Raw genomic sequence first — 13,847 nt, 5'->3', positions numbered from 1 at the left:
CAAATATAAGTCCCAAAATCAACATAATAAGCGGTCCTGCTAAAGCAGACAACAAAGTGGTTAGCCAAGGTGAAACATTAAACCAGTTTTCATACCATGACCTGCCTGCCTCACGATCTTTCTTACGTTGATCTAATCTTTTTCGGAGTTCAGACATGGTGTCTTGGACTACTCCCGTATGGTCAGCAAAAGAACAACATTCTTCGTTGAGAGCTACACACAACCCTCCTTCCTTTAGGAATAATAGATCTAATCCTCTTCTATTCTGCAGTACTACTTCTGATAAAGACTTTACTGAAGTGGCTAAGTCTTGGATAGATTGTTCTATTTTTGTTAAATCCTCATCTACAGCCATTTGTAAATTTTGTAATTCCTGACCTTTTACTAGAGAAGCTATGCCTGTACCTGCTCCAACCCCGCCTGCTACCAGCAGTGTAGCTAAGGTTATCACTGTAATTGGCTCTCGTTTTCGTCTGTTTAGGTCTCCTTCAAAGTGGCCTAACATCTCCTCAGAGGTGTGATAGATCAGACGAGGAACAATAATCACCTGTATGCAAAACTGAGATTCATCAAACACATTTAGGGATAGGCAAGGCGTTATTCCGATGTCTGAACAAACCCATTTAGCTCCTGGTGTCGGGATGGCCCATTTGTCATTTCTATTTCTGTGTCTCTTTATAACTTCTGTAGTAATTGCCACTGTTTGGTTGCACAATGACTGATAATTTTTGGGCACTGTTCCTATACATTTTCCTTGACCTGTTACTGATTGAATAGTAATTCCTTGCGTATGGTTTTTCTGGGCATCCCATGGGCATTCTTGTGGATTTCAACCACTAGACCATTGAATCTTCCCTACTTTTCCAATTGCCTCAAAATATGGTGGTCTAACATTGTAACATAACCAGCATTCCTTAGTTAGATCCGGTTTGCTTTCATTAAGGGCACGATAAGAGGCTTGCATTAAATCCCATAAAGGGTCTTTGGATTCTGACATTCCTGAATTCGTTACTGATAGGGAGTTTGGAGGAGTGGTTGTAATACTTGTGGGGACAATCTTTTTCTTAGGGAAAGTGGGTGGATTCAATACTTTATTCGGCCCGACAGGGAATGGATCATGTGGTATTTTAACTTTTCTTATGAGAAAGTGCCCTCCCTTGTCTTTAGGAATTCCTACATGGATACGTATTCCCCATGTTCGTCCTACCAACCACTTGTCATCTCGGGGATTTAATACTTGAAATTTGATGTAGGTACAGATTTCCTTGTCACGTGAAGATACATAATTGTCACGTAGACCTGTAAGATCTACACCTGTGCCTTCAGGTACACATCCGTTAGGAGTCCAGGTTGCTTTTATATATTTATCAGGAGTCTTTACTGACCAGCCTGAGGCTATTGTCTCACATCCCCAATACCCACAATAGTAATGTCCAGGATAATTACAGTAAGTTGGTCCAGAGGCCGGGCATATATAAAATGGAGGCCCCTTTTCACAAGGTATTGGTACTAAATCACAAAGTTCCACTATGAATTCGGGTGGCCCTGGGTCGCTAGAAGTGGCTATTGTTCTCGTTCCTTCCCAAGATATTAGTTCCCACTTAAATGGTTCATGTGGGTTTTCCCCTTTTGCCTGGGTTATTATCAACATCAAGACTAACGGTATACCAGGAAAAAGGGTGTTTGTCAATTTTGCCAATTTAAGTATATTTTTACCAGTCCTGGGGAAGTTCGGCCATTGCTGCTTTTGCGTCCCATTGTTCTGGTTCTGTTCTCCACAGTTTGTTCCTCTTCTGCCTCGCCCGTCGACTCGGTTGCTTCGAGCCACGGGGTGTACCATCTTCTCGGCAGCAAGGGAATTCTTCAGGAGGACAGCTGTTTCGGGCTTTCTGCCTATTCACATAGGCTTCCCACTTTGCAGCTTTAACTAATGGGGCAAAGCAAGGCACGGTTAATACTTCCCTTCTGCACTTTATAACCAAAATCTCAGTTACAAAGGGGACTGGTTCGTTAGAGTGGTAACAATAATATTGAGGTTTTACTCCTTTGGTAAAAATCTTCCACCACTCATGGGATTCTCGAATAATTTCTCGTTTAGACTCTAGTTGTTTTAATTTCCACTCAGTGAGAGTTCTTTGGATTTTCTCACACTGTGTGCAAACTCCTATTGGAGGGTATCCATATCCACAGTGTGTCCACCATTTAGGTTTTAGGGTTTCTTCTTTCCACACTTTAATCAATATCCAATCCCCAGGTTTAACATTGTGAATTTTTAAGTCTAACGGGGGTCGTTGTACAATCAGTCCATATTCCCAAAGCTTGTTACGATGTTCTGCTAATTGTGAAACATATTCATTAATCACACGGTCTCGAATTAAAACATTTGTTTGTGGACTTTCAATTCTATAAGACATTCCATACACCATTTCAAACGCTGATATTCCTACATCTGCTCGGGGTCTGGTTCTGAGAATTAATAGTGCCATGGGTAGGCACTTAATCCATGATAATTTGGTTTCTATTATTAACTTAGTCAAAATAGTTTTGATTTCTCCATTCATCCTTTCAACTTTTCCCGAACTTTGTGGATGCCATGGTGTATGGTATTTCCACTTAATACCCAAACTTTCTGTTAGATCTCTAATAATTTTTGATACAAAGTGTGTTCCTCTGTCCGAGTCGATTACTTCAGGTACTCCATATCGAGGTATAATGTGTTCAAGTAACACTTTAGTACCTTGGTTAGCAGTTGCCCTGGAGGTAGGAAAAGCCTCAATATAATGTGTTAAATGATCCACCATAACTAATAAATATTTATAACGTCCTACCCTAGGTAGTTCAGTAAAATCTACTTGTATGTGTGAGAAAGGTCTGTGTGCTGGGGAATGTCCTCCAAGAGGTCTTTGTCTCATGTTGTTTCGATTAACCTTTTGACAGGTTTCACAGGCTGCCGTGACTGTCTTTGCTATATTATATACGCCTATACAGGCAAACTGTTGATTGAAATGATCAACTAACGCCTGTGTTCCCCAGTGTGTTTTATTGTGTATTTTTGAAAATATTTCAAGTGCTATGCCTTTCGGCAAGACTTCTCTCCCATCTGGCAATATGTATTTCCCATCTTGTTCCTTAGCTCCCATTTGTTCTAGTTTTTCCTTTTCTGCAGACTCAAAACTTAAATTCTTATTAACAGGTACTTGTTGCATAGTCAAAATCATACTATAATTGCCTGCCACTCGTTTTGCTTCTGTATCAGCTGCATTATTTCCCCTAACTTGATAACTTGTACCTCGCTGGTGTCCCTTTATATGTACAACTGCTATTTTATCCGGCATTTTCAATGCCCCCAGAACTCGCCGAATTAATTCCGGGTGTATTAGTTCTTTTCCCTGTGAGTTAACAAATCCTCTTTCCTCCCATATTTTTCCAAAAGTGTGCACTACTCCGAACGCATAGCGTGAGTCTGTATATATAGTTCCATCCTTTCCCTTTAGTGACACTAATGCTTTCCACAATGCATACAGCTCACAGGCTTGAGCCGACCAGCTAGCACTCAGGGGGCCTGATTCTATTGTCCTAAATTCTCCTTTTTCCAACTTAACAATGGCATATCCAGACAATCGTTTACCTTTCACTATTCGTGATGACCCGTCTATAAATAATACTTCTCCACATTGTAGTTCTTCTTCTTCTAAATCTGGCCTAATGCGTGTCTGTTGTTCAATTGTTTGAAAACAATTGTGCAATAATTCATTACCTTCTCCTGGGTACAAAAATTCAGCGGGGTTAACTGCTCCAATAGTTTTTAAAGATAGTTTAGGGGATTCTATAAGTATTCCCTCATATTTTAATAATCGGCTATCTGTAAGCCATTTTTCTGCTTTTTGTTGTAACACTCCCCGGATGTTATGAGGCGCATATAAGACAACCTCTCCATTAAAGGTAATGCGATTTGTTTCCTCAAGTAATAAGGCAGCAGCAACAATGATTTGTAAACAACTCGGCCAACCCCTGCTCACAGGGTCTAATAACTTTGATAGGTATGCCACCGGTTTCTTCTGTCCGGCCCATTCCTGAGTTAATACTCCGAATGCAGTTCCTTCATATATGTTAACAAATAAATGGAATGGCCGCTTTAAATCTGGTAGACTTAAAACCGGTGCTTGACTTAGCTCTCTTTTGAGACGGACAAACTGCTCTTGATCCTGAGGGGTCCACTTGGGTATTTTGTCTTTAGACAGTTGTTCATATAAGAATTTTACTTTAAAGCTATAGTTTTCTATCCATTGTCTACAATACCCAAATAGCCCTAATGCCTGCCGAATTTGCCTCTTAGTGACAGGCATAGGTAATTCCAAAATTCCTTTAATGCGCTCCGGATCCAATAGCTTCTGGCCATTAAACAAATAATGTCCCAAATATTTCACTTTTTCCTCCACAAATTGTAACTTTTCCTGTGATACCCGTAGGCCCTTTTGTGCAAGAAAGTTTAGAAGTCGAATGCTTTCTTTTCTTACATCTTCCTTATTATTCCCTGCTATGAGCAGATCATCTACATACTGTAATAGTACGTTCCCCGTTTGTACCTGGTATTCTTTCAAGAGCTCTTCCAGGGCCTGTCCAAACAGATTAGGGGATTCAGTGAACCCTTGGGGAAGCACAGTCCATCTCAATTGCTGTCTACGGCCTGTCTCTAGGTCTTCCCATTCAAAGGCAAAATAATCACGGCATTCTTCTGCCAGTGGACAGGCCCAAAAGGCATCCTTTAAATCAACCACACTATACCAGGAGTTATGGGGTCCTAGTTTGCTTAGTAGTGTGTATGGATTTGCTACTACAGGGAACCGGGTAATAGTTCTTTTGTTTATTTCCCTTAAATCATGTACGAGCCGATATTTCCCATTTGGTTTCTTTATAGGCAAAATGGGGGTGTTAAAGGGTGACATACAAGGCTCTAAGATTCCTTGTGCTAACAATCGATCAATTTCTGGCTTTAATCCTCTCCGTCCTTCTAGAGATATAGGATATTGTTTTACCCTCACAGGTATGTGGGGTTCGGAAATTTGGATTTTAATCGGTGGAATTTCCAGTCTACTAATTGTGTCCGGAGAGTACCAGACATCGGGGTTAATTTGTTTTTGATCATCCACAGTCAAAGGATAAGTAGACACTGTCAGCTCTTGATTTTTCACTTTAATTTCTAATTGCAATTCAACAATTAAATCTCGTCCTAACAGATTAAATTCTGCTTCGGGGACGAGCAAGAGTTCACCCATTCCAAATTTATTTTTAGTTTCAAATACCACAGTTTTGATTTTGCTTACTTTAAAGGGTTCTCCTTTTGCCCCAATTACTTGTACTTTTTCAGGGGAAACTTTACATCCCTCAGGTATTTGCTTAATAGTTGATTTCTCAGCCCCAGTGTCTACTAAAAAGGTGAACTCTTGTTTATGGGGACCTATTTTTAATTTTATCAAGGGCTCATGATGACTCTGGTCCCCTAAGATATAGAGCCCCTGACTCTCCTATTCTGTTTTCAACATTTCCTCATCCCTGATCCTTTCTCTGCAATTCTTCTTTATATGCCCCTTCTTTCCACAGTAAAAACAATTTCTCTGTTCCTTCTCTACTACTACGTTTCCTTGTTTCGTTCCAGCAGATCTGTATTCACCAGTTCGCCCTTTGCGATCCTCTCTGACTGCTGCTACCATCATTTTTACTTGTCGCTTGCTGCTCTCTTCTTCCCACCTTACGTAGACTTTCTGAGCTTCCCTCAGTAATTCATCCAACCCCCTATTCTGCCAGTCTTCTAACTTTTCGATCTTCTTTCTGATATCTTCCCATGATTTTGCCACAAATTGAGTTTTGAGGAGCGCTTGCCCTAAAGGGTCGTCTGGATTTACCCCGGAGTACAGCTGAAGGGCTTTCCTCAGTCGTTCCAGCCACTCAGTAGGGCTTTCATCTTTCTTTTGCATTTCATTAAATGCTTTATTGATATTCTGGCCACGGGGTACTGCTTCTCTAATTCCCTGAATTACTATAGTTCTCAGGTCCTGCATATGAGTTCTATGTACCGGATCTTGATTATCCCAATTAGGTCTTTGGAGTGGCCATTTAATATCTGCTTGGGGTCCCTGGACGTGTTGAGCATCCCACAGTCTCATTCCTGCTCGTCTAATCATATCTCTTTCCTCAGTAGTGAATAATTGACCAAGGATAGATTGCATCTCATCCCAAGTATAAAGGTTTGGTCCCAGAAATTGATCTAATCTTTCTGCTACTCCGAGTGGGTCCTCAATTAAGTTCCCCATCTCGGTTCTTTTAAAATCTCGTAGGTCAGCCGAATTTAAGGGTACAGAAATATATCCGATCACAGGTTGAGGTCCCCCCATGGGTATTTCCCTTAGGGGGTACATCTGAGCTGCCCCCTTTTGACTTCTAGTTACGCGTCTAGGAAGAGGGGGAGACTCTTGTTCCGACTCTGGTGGGGGAGTGGATGCTCTGGGGACCTCTGGAGGGGCTGTGGGAGCAGGAGGAGGAATGTAAGGAGGGGGGGTTAGAAGAGTTTCGTCTAACTCTTCCTTCTTTTTCTTTGTTTCTGTTCCCTTCAGCGGGTAAAGTCTAACTCTCGGTCTTTCCAGCCACACTTCCGCATATTGACTCTCCTCCGGGTTAAGGGGTTTTTTATTATTAATCCAGAGGTTTAATTGCTGTCTTACCCAATCTTCTTCTGACCCGTAGACTGGCCAAAAGACATTTTTAGAAATCTTCTTCCCTCCCCATATCTTAGTACAATATTCTATCATTTTTTTGTTTATCTTTTCCTAGGGTTCCAGGGAAATATCTCCAATTGTCTAAGATATATGCCAGAGGGGTATTCTTAGGTACAATGGGTACCCTTCCCATGGGAGTCGAAGGCTTGCTGCCCTTCGTCCCCATCTTCTGGAATATCCACAAACACACACTCACTCACTCACACCTCTTGTTCCTGGCCCAGTCCCTCGCGGGAGATGGGAAACGCAGTACTTAAGAGTCCACACTCGCTTGGTTCAGTATATCGAACCTCTCACTCGTTATATTCCAGGAAACCCAATCCCGCCCGAACGGCAAACCCACGAACAATTTCGCAATATACTTACGCGTCCTGCGTCTTCGTCCGGACTCCCGTGCACAGAATTTTTGTGGGATTTTACCGGTTTCTCCTTTGCTTATTATTCTAGAATTTAGGTTCGTCGGTAAGGTTGGGGTGAGCTGTTGGTCGCAGGGCCGCAAAACATCGCGGGGCGCCTCCCCGGAAGACCAAAGCCCACCGTTCCTTATCCGAGTCACGGCACCAGAAAATTGTTATAAATTGAGACCACAACGGATCATTATCCAATTAAAATTTTATTAATTATAGCAAGTAGAATATAAGCAAAGACAGCGCTGGACGACAGGGGAGTCTGTGCTCCGACAACTGCCGTACTGAGCAGTTCAAACAGTTCCTTTTTATACATCTTTACTTCCGTGCCCATGAAGTAGCGGAGGTACTCTGCGCATGCTTCAGCTGTTGCCAGGGGGTCACTGGTGGTCGTTGAGGCTGAAGCAAGAAGTCTTCCTCCTTCATCCTATAGTTGACCTTCTACTCCTGTGTCCTTATATGGAGTTGCTTGTTTTATTTCTGCCAGTTCTTGGAACATCCTACAGTTATCTTTAGTCAACATCTGCTATGTCTGCATAAGCGGTACTTGGTTTAGTTTGTGTAAGCGATTGCGGTTATCTTATCTTGCACAAGCTGTGTCTGGCGATTGTTTGAGTAAGCGATTTCATATCCTTTGTTGCCTACCCTTTACATTGGGCTTAACATAAATCTTAATAAACAATATCCTTATCCTTAGTTTCTTACACCTCTGACCCTGTATCCCATAGCAGAAGCAGGGCAATGTGGGTTTGGGGTGCTTTGGGACTGTTTTGGGGGGTTTTGACTGTTTTTGTCCTGGTTTGGGTCTGTTTTGGGCGTCTGACCCTGTATCCCACAGGAGAAGTAGGACAAGGTGGGTTTTGGGTGGTTTTGCCGCTTTTTTGAGGTTTTTGAGGTCTGTTTTGGGGTTCTGACCCTGTATCTTGTGTCAAATGGCAAAGCGGCAAAACCACCCAAAACCCACTTTGCTTATATTCTACTTGCTATAATTAATAAAATTTTAATTGGATAATGATCCATTGTGGTCTCAATTTATAACAATTTTCTGGTGCCGTGACTCGGATAAGGAACGGTGGGCTTTGGTCCTCCGGGGAGGCGCCCCGCGACATTTCGCGGCCCCGCGACCAACAGCTCACCCCAACCTTACCGACGAACCTAAATTCTAGAATAATGAGCAAAGGAGAAACCGGTAAAATCCCATAAAAATTCTGTGCACGGGAGTCCGGACGAAGACGCAGGATGCGTAAGTATATTGCGAAATTGTTCGCAGGTTTGCCGTTCGGGCGGGATTGGGTTTCCTGGAATATAACGAGTGAGAGGTTCGATATATGAACCAAGCGAGTGTGGACTCTTAAGTACTGCGTTTTCCATCTCCCGCGAGGGACTGGGCCAGGAACAAGAGGTGTGAGTGAGTGTGTGTTTGTGGATATTCCAGAAGATGGGGGCGAAGGGCAGCAAGCCTTCGACTCCCATGGGAAGGGTACCCATTGTACCTAAGAATACCCCTCTGGCATATATCTTAGACAATTGGAGATATTTCCCTGGAACCCTAGGAAAAGATAAGCAAAAAATGATAGAATATTGTACTAAGATATGGGGAGGGAAGAAGATTTCTAAAAATGTCTTTTGGCCAGTCTATGGGTCAGAAGAAGATTGGGTAAGACAGCAATTAAACCTCTGGGTTAATAATAAAAAACCCCTTAACCCGGAAGAGAGTCAATATGCGGAAGTATGGCTAGAAAAACCTGGAGCCAGACTTTACCCGCTGAATGAAATAGAAACTAAACAAAAGAAAAAGAAGGAAGACTTAGGCGAAACCCTTCTAACCCCCACTCCTTACATTCCTCCTCCTGCTCCCACAGCCCCTCCAGAGGTCCCCAGAGCATCCACTCCCCCACCAGAGTCGGAACAAGAGTCTCCCCCTCTTCCTAGACGCGTAACTAGAAGTCAAAAGGGGGCAGCTCAGATGTACCCCCTAAGGGAAATACCCATGGGGGGACCTCAACCTGTGATCGGATATATTTCCGTACCCTTAAATTCGGCTGACCTACGAGATTTTAAAAGAACCGAGATGGGGAACTTAATTGAGGACCCACTCGGAGTGGCAGAAAGATTAGATCAATTTCTGGGACCAAACCTTTATACTTGGGATGAGATGCAATCTATCCTTGGTCAATTATTCACTACTGAGGAAAGAGATATGATTAGACGAGCAGGAATGAGACTGTGGGATGCTCAACATGTCCAGGGACCCCAAGCAGATATTAAATGGCCACTCCAAAGACCTAATTGGGATAATCAAGATCCGGTACATAGAACTCATATGCAGGACCTGAGAACTATAGTAATTCAGGGAATTAGAGAAGCAGTACCCCGTGGCCAGAATATCAATAAAGCATTTAATGAAATGCAAAAGAAAGATGAAAGCCCTACTGAGTGGCTGGAACGACTGAGGAAAGCCCTTCAGCTGTACTCTGGGGTAAATCCAGACGACCCTTTAGGGCAAGCGCTCCTCAAAACTCAGTTTGTGGCAAAATCATGGGAAGATATCAGAAAGAAGATCGAAAAGTTAGAAGACTGGCAGAATAGAGGGTTGGATGAATTACTGAGGGAAGCTCAGAAAGTCTACGTAAGGCGGGAAGAAGAGAGCAGCAAGCGACAAGTAAAAATGATGGTAGCAGCAGTCAGAGAGGATCGCAAAGGGCGAACTGGTGAATACAGATCTGCTGGAACGAAACAAGGAAACGTAGTAGTAGAGAAGGAACAGAGAAATTGTTTTTACTGTGGAAAGAAGGGGCATATAAAGAAGAATTGCAGAGAAAGGATCAGGGATGAGGAAATGTTGAAAACGGAATAGGAGAGTCAGGGGCTCTATATCTTAGGGGACCGGAGTCATCATGAGCCCTTGATAAAATTAAAAATAGGTCCCCATAAACAAGAGTTCACCTTTTTAGTAGACACTGGGGCTGAGAAATCAACTATTAAGCAAATACCTGAGGGATGTAAAGTTTCCCCTGAAAAAGTACAAGTAATTGGGGCAAAAGGAGAACCCTTTAAAGTAAGCAAAATCAAAAATGTGGTATTTGAAACTAAAAATAAATTTGGAATGGGTGAACTCTTGCTCGTCCCTGAAGCAGAATTTAATCTGTTAGGACGAGATTTAATTGTTGAATTGCAATTAGAAATTAAAGTGAAAAATCAAGAGCTGACAGTGTCTACTTATCCTTTGACTGTGGATGATCAAAAACAAATTAACCCCGATGTCTGGTACTCTCCGGACACAATTAGTAGACTGGAAATTCCACCGATTAAAATCCAAATTTCCGAACCCCACATACCTGTGAGGGTAAAACAATATCCTATATCTCTAGAAGGACGGAGAGGATTAAAGCCAGAAATTGATCGATTGTTAGCACAAGGAATCTTAGAGCCTTGTATGTCACCCTTTAACACCCCCATTTTGCCTATAAAGAAACCAAATGGGAAATATCGGCTCGTACATGATTTAAGGGAAATAAACAAAAGAACTATTACCCGGTTCCCTGTAGTAGCAAATCCATACACACTACTAAGCAAACTAGGACCCCATAACTCCTGGTATAGTGTGGTTGATTTAAAGGATGCCTTTTGGGCCTGTCCACTGGCAGAAGAATGCCGTGATTATTTTGCCTTTGAATGGGAAGACATAGAGACAGGCCGTAGACAGCAATTGAGATAGACCATGCTTCCCCAAGGGTTCACTGAGTCCCCTAATCTGTTTGGACAGGCCCTGGAAGAGCTCTTAAAAGAATACCAGGTACAAACGGGAAACGTACTGTTACAGTATGTAGATTATCTGCTTATAGCAGGGAATAATAAGGAGGGTGTAAGAAAAGAAAGCATTCAACTCCTAAACTTTCTTGCACAAAAAGGACTATGGGTATCACAAGAAAAGTTACAATTTGTGGAGGAAAAAGTGAAATATTTGGGACATTATTTGTTTAACGGCCAGAAGATATTGGATCCGGAGCGCATTAAAGGAATTTTGGAATTACCTATGCCTGTCACTAAGAGGCAAATTCGGCAGGCATTAGGGCTATTTGGGTATTGTAGGCAATGGATAGAAAACTATAGCTTTAAAGTTAAATTCTTATATGAACAACTGTCTAAAGACAAAATACCCAAGTGGACCCCTCAGGATCAAGAGCAGTTTGTCAGTCTCAAAAGAGAGCTAAGTCAAGCACCGGTTTTAAGCCTACCAGATTTAAAGCGGCCATTCCATTTATTTGTTAACATATATGAAGGAACGGCATTCGGAGTATTAACTCAGGAATGGGCCGGACAGAAGAAACCGGTGGCATACCTATCAAAGTTGTTGGACCCTGTGAGCAGGGGTTGGCTGAGTTGTTTACAAATCATTGTTGCTGCTGCCTTATTACTTGAGGAAACAAATCGCATTACCTTTAATGGAGAGGTTGTCTTATATGCGCCTCATAACATCCGGGGAGTGTTACAACAAAAAGCAGAAAAATGGCTTACAGATAGCCGATTATTAAAATATGAGGGAATACTTATAGAATCCCCTAAACTATCTTTGAAAACTATTGGAGCAGTTAACCTCGCTGAATTTTTATACCCAGGAGAAGGTAATGAACTATTGCACAATTGTTTTCAAACAATTGAACAACAGACACGCATTAGGCCAGATTTAGAAGAAGAAGAACTACAATGTGGAGAAGTATTATTCATAGGTGGGTAATCACGAATAGTGGAAGGTAAACGATTGTCTGGATATGCCATCATTAAGTTGGAAGAAACAGTGCTAGCTGGTCTGTCCTGTGAGCTGTATGCATTGTGGAAAGCATTAGTGTCACTAAAGGGAAAGGATGGAACTATATACATGCCAGTAGTGCACACTTTTGGAAAAATATGGGAGGAAAAAGGATTTGTTAACTCACAGAAAAACCCCACTGGAAAATAATCAAATACTCCAGGTGACACCAAGATAACTCTAAAAGATAACAACAATTAGAAACTTTATTTGGAAAAACTTATTTTGACGCATTACCTATTTGGTATAAAGTGTGTACTGCTGTTTATATTTATATAATATAGCATAATTACTTCTCTTTTTATTTATTAGTTATGTCTATTATATATGTGTTACTTGAACACATTATACCTCGATATGGAGTACCTGAAGTAAAGCGTACAAATTGGGTATTAAGTGGTGTGTGGCATCCACAAAGTTCGGGAAAAGTTGAAAGGAAATTGCTAAACTTATGCAACCACACAATAGTGAATATAGATGGTGTAGATATGCTGATGTAAATAATATATATACAATTAGCTAGATATACAAGAATTAGGTGTAATAATTTGAACTGCAATTGTTAAAGTCCATTTGTTTGTTTTAGGTGTAAAAGGCCCAGTATGCCCCCAGGATAAATGGTGGACACACTGTGAATATGGATACCCTCCAATAGGAGTTTGCACACAGTGTGTTGAGAAAATCCAAAGAACTCACACTGAGTGGAAATTAAAACAATTAGAGTCTAAACGAGAAATTATTCCGTGAGAATCCCATGAGTGGTGGAAGATTTTTACCAAAGGAGTAAAACCTCAATATTATTGTTACCACTCTAACGAACCAGTCCCCTTTATTGTAACTGAGATTTTGGTTATAAAGTGCAGAAGGGAAGTATTAACCGTGCCTTGCTTTGCCCCATTAGTTAAAGCTGCAAAGTGGGAAGCCTATGTGAATAGGCAGAAAGCCAGAAACAGCTGTCCTCCTGAAGAATTCCCTTGCTGCCGAGAAGATGGTACACCCCGTGGCTCGAAGCAACCGAGTCGACGGGCGAGGCAGAAGAGGAACAAACTGTGGAGAAAAGAACCAGAACAATGGGACGCAAAAGCAGCAATGGCCGAACTTCCCCAGGACTGGTAAAAATATACTTAAATTGGCAAAATTGACAAACACCCTTTTTCCTGGTATACCGTTAGTCTTGATATTGATAATAACCCAGGCAAAAGGGGAAAATCCACATGAACCATTTAAGTGGGAACTAATATCTTGGGAAGGAACGAGAACAATAGCCACTTTTAGCGACCCAGGGCCACCTGAATTCATAGTGGAACTTTGTGATTTAGTACCAATACCTTGTGAAAAGGGGCCTCCATTTTATATATGCCTGGCCTCTGGACCAACTTACTGTAATTATCCCGGACAATACTATTGTGGGTATTGGGGATGTGAGACAATAGCCTCAGGCTGGTCAGTAAAGACTCCTGATAAACATATAAAAGCAACCTGGACTCCTAACGGATGTGTACCTGAAGGCACAGGTATAGATCTTACAGGTCTATGTGATTATTGTGAGTGTGTCATACCGCGTAGAAACTATATCTGTGATTGTAAGAAAATACCTTGTGAATGTTGTGATAAATGTTTACAGTGTTTACTCCTTTGGTAAAAATCTTCCACCACTCATGGGATTCTCTCCTAATAATTTCTCGTTTAGACTCTAATTGTTTTAATTTCCACTCAGTGTGGTTGCAGAGTTCTTTGGATTTTCTCACACTGTGTGCAAACTCCTATTGGAGGGTATCCATATTCCACAGTGTGTCCACCATTTATCCTGGCCCTCGCTCTGGTTTTAGGGTTTCTACCTTACACCTAAAACAAACA

The 13,847-nt window shown here is 41.7% G+C and overlaps 2 long non-coding RNA genes across 2 annotated transcripts; one reads left to right on the top strand and one right to left on the bottom strand.

Moving 5' to 3' along the window:
• Positions 1–1,665: 1,665 nt before the first annotated feature.
• Positions 1,666–7,556, bottom strand: LOC134156840 (uncharacterized). Its single transcript, XR_009962093.1, has 2 exons — positions 7,140–7,556; positions 1,666–1,927 (listed from the first exon to the last, which is right to left on the bottom strand). It is a non-coding gene; the product is annotated as an uncharacterized LOC134156840 (long non-coding RNA).
• Positions 7,557–8,149: 593 nt separating this feature from the next.
• LOC134156841 (uncharacterized) lies at positions 8,150–13,153 on the top strand. The gene is made up of 2 exons (XR_009962094.1): positions 8,150–8,423; positions 12,892–13,153. It is a non-coding gene; the product is annotated as an uncharacterized LOC134156841 (long non-coding RNA).
• Positions 13,154–13,847: the final 694 nt, after the last annotated feature.

The sequence above is a fragment of the Pezoporus occidentalis genome, unplaced genomic scaffold, assembly GCF_034315485.1.
Source record: "Pezoporus occidentalis ecotype Australia unplaced genomic scaffold, CSIRO_AGI_Poc_V1 ctg907, whole genome shotgun sequence".
NCBI classification, from domain to species: domain Eukaryota; kingdom Metazoa; phylum Chordata; class Aves; order Psittaciformes; family Psittacidae; genus Pezoporus; species Pezoporus occidentalis.
Note: the sequence above shows the minus strand (reverse complement) of the source record. Positions and strands in the feature narration are given on the sequence as shown.